At 44.4% G+C, this 6,852-nt stretch overlaps 1 non-coding gene across 1 annotated transcript; it reads left to right on the top strand.

Annotated features, from left to right (window-relative positions):
• Positions 1 to 2,287: 2,287 nt before the first annotated feature.
• On the top strand, positions 2,288 to 2,360 carry TRNAQ-UUG (transfer RNA glutamine (anticodon UUG)). The gene has a single exon. It is a non-coding gene; the product is annotated as a tRNA-Gln (tRNA).
• Positions 2,361 to 6,852: the final 4,492 nt, after the last annotated feature.

Below are 6,852 nucleotides of genomic sequence, written 5' to 3'. Positions count from 1 at the left end.
GAACCCTCCGCAACACTGTTTTGCATCATCAGGCATTGGGATCTCAACCCAGAATTCCAATGGGCGGCAGAGACTGTGGGAACTGTGGGATAGCTACCCAGAGTGCAACACTCCGGAAGTCGACGCTAGCCTCGGTACTGTGGACACGGTCTGCCGACTTAATGCACTTAGAGCATTTTATGTGGGGACACACAATCGACTGGATAAAACCGTTTTCTATAAAACCGGCTTCTGTAAGTTTGACCTAATTTCATAGTGTAGACATACCCAGAGACTTATAACTGCCTGCTTCCCCACTTTGTCTAAGAAGCACCTGCAGTGATGCAACTGGTAATGCAAAGTGGACTAGTGGTGGTGTTATGGGTTCAACTCTTACCTGGAACACTGGTTTCTATTATCTCTGTAGTTTCCCCAACTTGCTGTGCCTATTTCATATGGAAAAGGAGAGTAAGTTCTGAAAACATAGAAGTGGGTGCATAGCTTGGAAACATCTACCCTGTGATGCCATTAGTTCCAGTACATTGTTCACTGGCACAATGAATTGATTTATTTGCCACTGAAAAAGCTGCCAGGACAGGTCTCCTGGCACCAGATTTCCATGCTTCTTCCAGCACAGCCCTTGCTCCTTCCCTGCCCCAGTTAGAGCTGAAGGAGGGTCCTATATGCACTGAGTCTAGCACTTTCCGAAGACACCTTAGCACAGTTGGCAGCACATCATTCTCATCGTCTGAAGATCCTGAGTTGAAGTCTCAGAGAAGGCAATGGTTTTTGCTCCCTGCTTCAGATTTTCTAAAGGAAATCAGAGAAAAGAAACTATAGGAGAGTGGTTTCTAGACACCCTCCCACCCATCTATCACACGCACACACACACACACTTTTCTAAGGCATTAATTTTTCCTTCTCTATGGAGTTTGTATTCTCCATAGAGCAAAATAAAACAAAAACATTTAAGTCTAAGCCTAATACAGTATGAAACTCAATACAGATAAAATCTCACTCTCAGACATCTTCCAATAAGCTTCTTTTCTGGACTAGACTTATTTCTTGTTTGGGCCCAAACTTTTCACCTGGTATAGTCCTTGTTCCTGCTCAGGTGGTATCTAGGGGATTTCTCATGACTACAGCCACCTTTCTTCTGTTCCACCCCATTATACAGCTTTGGTACAAGGCAGGAATCTTTTGTCTCTCTCCTGGGGAAAAGCCCCAGGTTTAAGATGGATTCCTGTACCAGGTGACATGGTCGCATGTCCTGTGAGACCCCAAGCCTTCATTCTTCCTGGTCTGACTCACAGATGGGGCAGGACAGAGCCATCTATAGTCAATTGTCCTGGTTAATGGGAGCCATCAAGATTCCAAACCACTATTAATGGCCCACACTTTGCGTTATTACAACAGGACCTCAGAGTTATATTTCATATTTCTATTTTCAGATACAAGAATTCATAGATTCATAGACTCTAGGATTGGAAGGGACCTTGAGAGGTCATCAAGTCCAGTCCCCTGCCCTCATGGCAGGACTAAATACTGTCTAGAGAATCCCTTATAGACATTTATCTAACCTACTCTTAAATATCTCCAGAGATGGAGATTCCACAACCTCCCTAGGCAATTTATTCCAGTGTGTAACCACCCTGACAGTTAGGAACTTTTTCCTATTGTCCAACCTAAACCTCCCTTGCTGCAGTTTAAGCCCATTACTTCTTGTTCTATCCTTAGAATGATAGGTTCATACAAATAGGATGAACACACACAGTAGAAGCTTATAAGCTTTGTAAAGATACCTTACAAGAGACCATTTGCATGAAGCATATTCCAGTTACATTATATTCACACTCATTAGCATATTTTCATAAAATCATATGGAGTGCAACGTCACAGCAGGGAAAGGGTTTTACTGCGGCAGCTGGGGGCAGTTGAGTTTCATAGTCAGGCTATGGTATGAGTTCCTCCAGGTTTCTCATAAGCACACAGGGACCTTAGCGGGTGCTCTCAATACAGGAATGGCCCAGATACAATAAAGTGATGGGAATTGCATTTTCCTTTTTTATTTGTTTTATTTCGAATGACATTTCTGTTTGTGATTTCACTTTGCTTTGTATAACTGTGTTTTCTCCTGGATTTGATATTTAACTAAAAAAATAATAAGGCCTCAGGGTGCCGGATGGAGGAGCAAGCTGAGGCTAGGACTGCTAAGAGAGCGAGAGTAGCAGGTTTTCTGTATTGTTTCCAGCCCTCTTTTGCTTGACTAGTTTCTGTTCTGCATGAAATTTGCCTCTTTTACATGTGAGTCTGGCTAGCTCAGTTGGTAGAGCATCAGACTTTGCATCTGAGAGTCCAGGGTTCAAGTCCCTGGTCAGGCAGAGAGAGGCTCTCCCCTAAGAAATTCAGAAGGATTCTGCTTGACTTGAGGACTTGACCTTTCCTCAGAAGGGCCCTTTACTGTAGGGGACTGAATGTGCTACCCTTGCAGTCTGGAGGAAGAAAGGCCTCTGGGTCAGCAGCAAACTGCTGTGTGCTGATTTTCTGAGCAAATGCAGGGCTGGCCAGAGATGCATGTTCCCACTGGGTCCTCCCTGCAAGAAAAAATTGTCCCCCCAGAGCACAAAATTTGCTTTTTGTGTGCATGTAAGCCTTGTTTGCTCAGTTGGTAGAGCATCAGACTTTTAAGACTGGAAGAGTGGGCAGGTTGATGAGCTGGGCCTTCTAGCATTCGGTTGGGGATAAGGTGTGGAACACGAACTGGGAGAAACAGATGCTGGCATGTGAGGAATTGCTTGGCCAGAGGCATAAGTGGACCTTGTCATTACCTACAAGGTTGTAATGCTCAAGACCTATCTTTTGGATGCGGGGAATTTCCTCATCCATGTATATTCCCCTGCTCCACGAGTGTTGGTGAGACTGAACATGATGGCCTTCCACTTCTTGTGGGGCAATAGGATGTCCCTACCTAGTCAGGGGAAGTGTGACTTTTCTGCTATATTAGAAGGGGGGTTGGACCTGATGAGATTTGAAGTCTTTTACACCTCTACTTTTTTATTTTTCAGTTTTCAGTGGGTGGCTGAGCTGGAGAGGAATGGCAGGGCAATCACAAAGAACACAAATGAATCTTCGGATATGGCCATATGTTTTTGATCCCACTTGGTGCAGCACCGGGTATGGGATGACTGATGATGATGGAAGGGGGAGAAGAATAGGAAGACCACCCCCTTTAATGTTCTTCTACTCCCACCTTACATCCTACAGGATTTTCAGTGGATGGCTAGGTGGAAGGTGCTTACAACATGGCTTCATCCTCAGCAGTGGCCGCCCTCACCGCAGTGGTGACTACAGCAGTGAGGCCCCCGCTTTGGCTCAGTCTGAACAGAGGTCAATGTACCACTGGGTGAGACAGGCAAATTTTAGGGAGCTTCCTCTGAAGGTGAGCAACTGTCCCCAGAACTTACTGACAGGAGGTTTAAAGTATTTGCAAATGTGCATGTGTGGCATGTGCAGAGCAAAGTCTGCCCTGGGGCATTGTGTCAGGCTCTGGCACCGCTTGAGACAATGGACTACCTTCAGCCACCATGTAACCCAGGATCTAAGGCAGGAATGGGATGAGCAAGCAAGTCAAGCTGAGCAAGGCAGGCAAATAATTATCTTGCCTTCATTGGTGCTCACAATGATGCCCTTTGTGTGTGCCATGGCTGACAAAAACATCCCAGACAGAGAAGCAGCAGGCTAAAAAAGTGCTTTCCAGGTGCTGAAGTAGCTCAGTTGGGAGAGTGTTAGACTGAAGATCTAGAGGTCCCTGCTTCAATCCCAGAATTTGGTATATTCTTTGGTCCCTTTGTGTGCAGCGGTGGGATGTTTTCTAGAATTACAACAGTGATTTTACCTGCCACGAGTCCCTCATTTCAGGCTCCCAAGCAAGAAAAGACAGCATGGACTTCTGCACTGAGTTGACCCGCCTGACCTTTCTTTCTTCTCTTGGTCTTTCTCAGCAAGGGGAAGAAAAAGAAGCTCTCCTTCAAGCTGGAGTCACAAGAGCGACATAAGGATAACTTCCTGAGTGCTGGCTCCAGTCATTTGCTCTACCAGCTGACCTATCGAAGGGCTGCCACCATTTCCTCCAAGTTCACCCATCAGTGTGTTCAGAATGGAGAGCGGTAACTAGTGGTGTTCCCCAATGGTCAGTCCTAGGACCAATCCCATTCAACTTATTCATAAATGATCTGGAGAAAGGGGTAAACAGTAAGGTGGCAAAGTCTGCAGACGATACTAAAATGCTCAACGTAGTTAAGACCAATGCAGACTGAGATCTCACAAAACTAAGAGATTGGGCAACAAAATGGCAAATGAAATTTAATGTGGATAACTGTCAAGTAATGCACATTGGAAAAGATAACCCCAACTATACATACAATATGATGGGGGCTAATTTAGCTACAACAAATCAGGAAAGAGATCTTGGAGTCATCATGGATAGTTCTGTGAAGATGACCACGCAATGTGCAGCGGCAGTTAAAAAAGCAATCAGGATGTTAGGAATCATTAAAAAAAGGATAGAGAATAAGATGGAGAATATATTATTGCCCGTATATAAATCCATGATACACCCACATGTTGAATACTGCATACAGGTGTGGTCTCCTCATTTCAAAAAAGATATGCTGGCATTAGGAAAGGTTCAGAGAAGAACAACTAAAATGATTATGTGTTTGGAACGGGTCCCATATGAGGAGAGATTAAAGAGACTAGGACTTTTCAGCTTGGAAAAGAGGAGACTAAGGGGGGATATGATAAAGATATATAAAATATTGAGTGGTGTGGAGAAAGTGAATAAGGAAATGTTATTTACTTGTTCCCATAATATAAGAACTAGGGGCCACCAAATGAAATTAATGGGCAACAGATTTAAAAGAAATAAAAGGAGGTTCTTTTTCACAGTGCACACAGTCAACATGTCCAACTCCTTGCCTGAGGAGGTTGTGAAGGCTTGGACTATAACAGGGTTTAAAAGAGAACTAGATAAATTAATAGGTTTCGGAGTGGTAGCCATGTTAGTCTGTATCAGCCAAAAGAATGAGGAGTACTTGTGGCACCTTAGAGACTAACAAATTTATTTGAGAAACAACTCTGACATCATAATCAAAAAGCCTGACAAAGGAGGTGCTGTCGTCATCATGAATAGATCGGAATATGAACAAGAGGCTGCTAGGCAGCTCTCTAACACCACATTCTACAAGCCGTTACCCTCTGATCCCACTGAGGGTTAGGAAAAGAAACTGCAACATGTGTTCAAGAAACTCCCTGAAAAAGCACAAGAACAAATCTGCCCAGACACAGCCCTAGAACCTTGACCAGGGGTATTCTATCTGCTACCCAAGATCCATGAACCTGGACATCCTGGATGCCCATCATCTCAGGCATTGTCACCCTGACAGCAGAATTGTCTGGCTATGTTGACTCCCTCCTCAGTCCCTACACTACCAGGACTCCTACCTATCTTCGATGCACCACTGACTTCCTGAGGAAACTACAATCCATTGGTGATCTTCCAGAAAACACCATCCTGGCCACTATGGATGTAGAAGGCTCTACACCAACATTCCACACAAAGATAGACTACAAGCCATGAGAAACAGTATCCCCGATAATGTCACAGCAAACCTGGTGGCTGAACTTTATGACTTTGTCCTCACCCATAAGTATTTCACATTTGGGGACAATGTATTCTTTCAAGTCAGCAGCACTGCTATGGGTACTCGCATGGCCCCAGAGTATGTCAACATTTTTATGGCTGACTTAGAACAACGCTTCTTCAGCTTCGTCGCCTAATGCCACATCTCTACTTGTGCTACACTCATGACACCTTCATCATCTTGACCCATGGAAAAGAAACCCTTGAGATATTCCATCATGATTTTAACAATTTCCATTCCACTATCAACCTCAGCCTGGAACAGTCCACACAAGAGATCCACTTCTTGGACACTACAGTGCTAATAAGCGATGGTCACATAAAACCACCCTATACCGGAAACCTACTGACCGCTATACTTACCTACATGCTGCCAGATTTCACCCAGACCACACCACATGATCCATTGTCTACAGCCAAGTTCTAAGACACAAGCGCATTTGCTCCAAACCCTCACATAGAGACAGACAACTACAAGGTTTCTATCAAGCGTTCTTACAACTACAGTACCCACCTGCTGAAGTGAAGAAACAGATTGACAGAGCCAGAAGAGTACCCAGAAGTCACCTACTACAGGACAGGCCCAAAAAAGAAAGTAACAGAATGCCACTAACCATCACCTTCAGCCCCCAACTAAAACCTCTCCAGCGCATCATCAAGGACATACAACCTATCCTGAAGGATGATCCCTCCCTCTCACAGATCTTGGGAGACAGGCAGTCCTTGCTTTCAGACAGCCCCCCAATCTGAAACAAATACTTACCAGCAACCACACACCACACAACAAAAACACTAACCCAGGAACCTATCCTTGTAACAAAGCCCGTTGCCAACTCTGTCCACATATCTATTCAGGGGATACCATCATAGGACCTAATCACATCAGCCACACTATCAGAGGCTCGTTCACCTGCACATATGCGAATGTGATATATGCCATCATATGCCAGCAATGTCCCTCTGCCATGTACATTTCCCAAACCGGACAGTCTCTACGTAAAAGAATAAATGGACACAAATCAGACATCAAGAATTATAACATTCAAAAACCAGACGGAGAACACTTCAATCTCCCTGGTCACTCGATTACAGACCTAAAAGTTGCGATATTACAACAACAAAAAACTTCAGAAACAGACTCCAATGAGAGACTGCTGAATTGGACTTAATTT

This window comes from Malaclemys terrapin, chromosome 15 (assembly GCF_027887155.1).
Source record: "Malaclemys terrapin pileata isolate rMalTer1 chromosome 15, rMalTer1.hap1, whole genome shotgun sequence".
Classification (NCBI taxonomy): domain Eukaryota; kingdom Metazoa; phylum Chordata; order Testudines; family Emydidae; genus Malaclemys; species Malaclemys terrapin.
The sequence above is the reverse complement of the archived record's forward strand: the minus strand, read 5'-3'. Positions and strand labels throughout refer to the sequence as shown.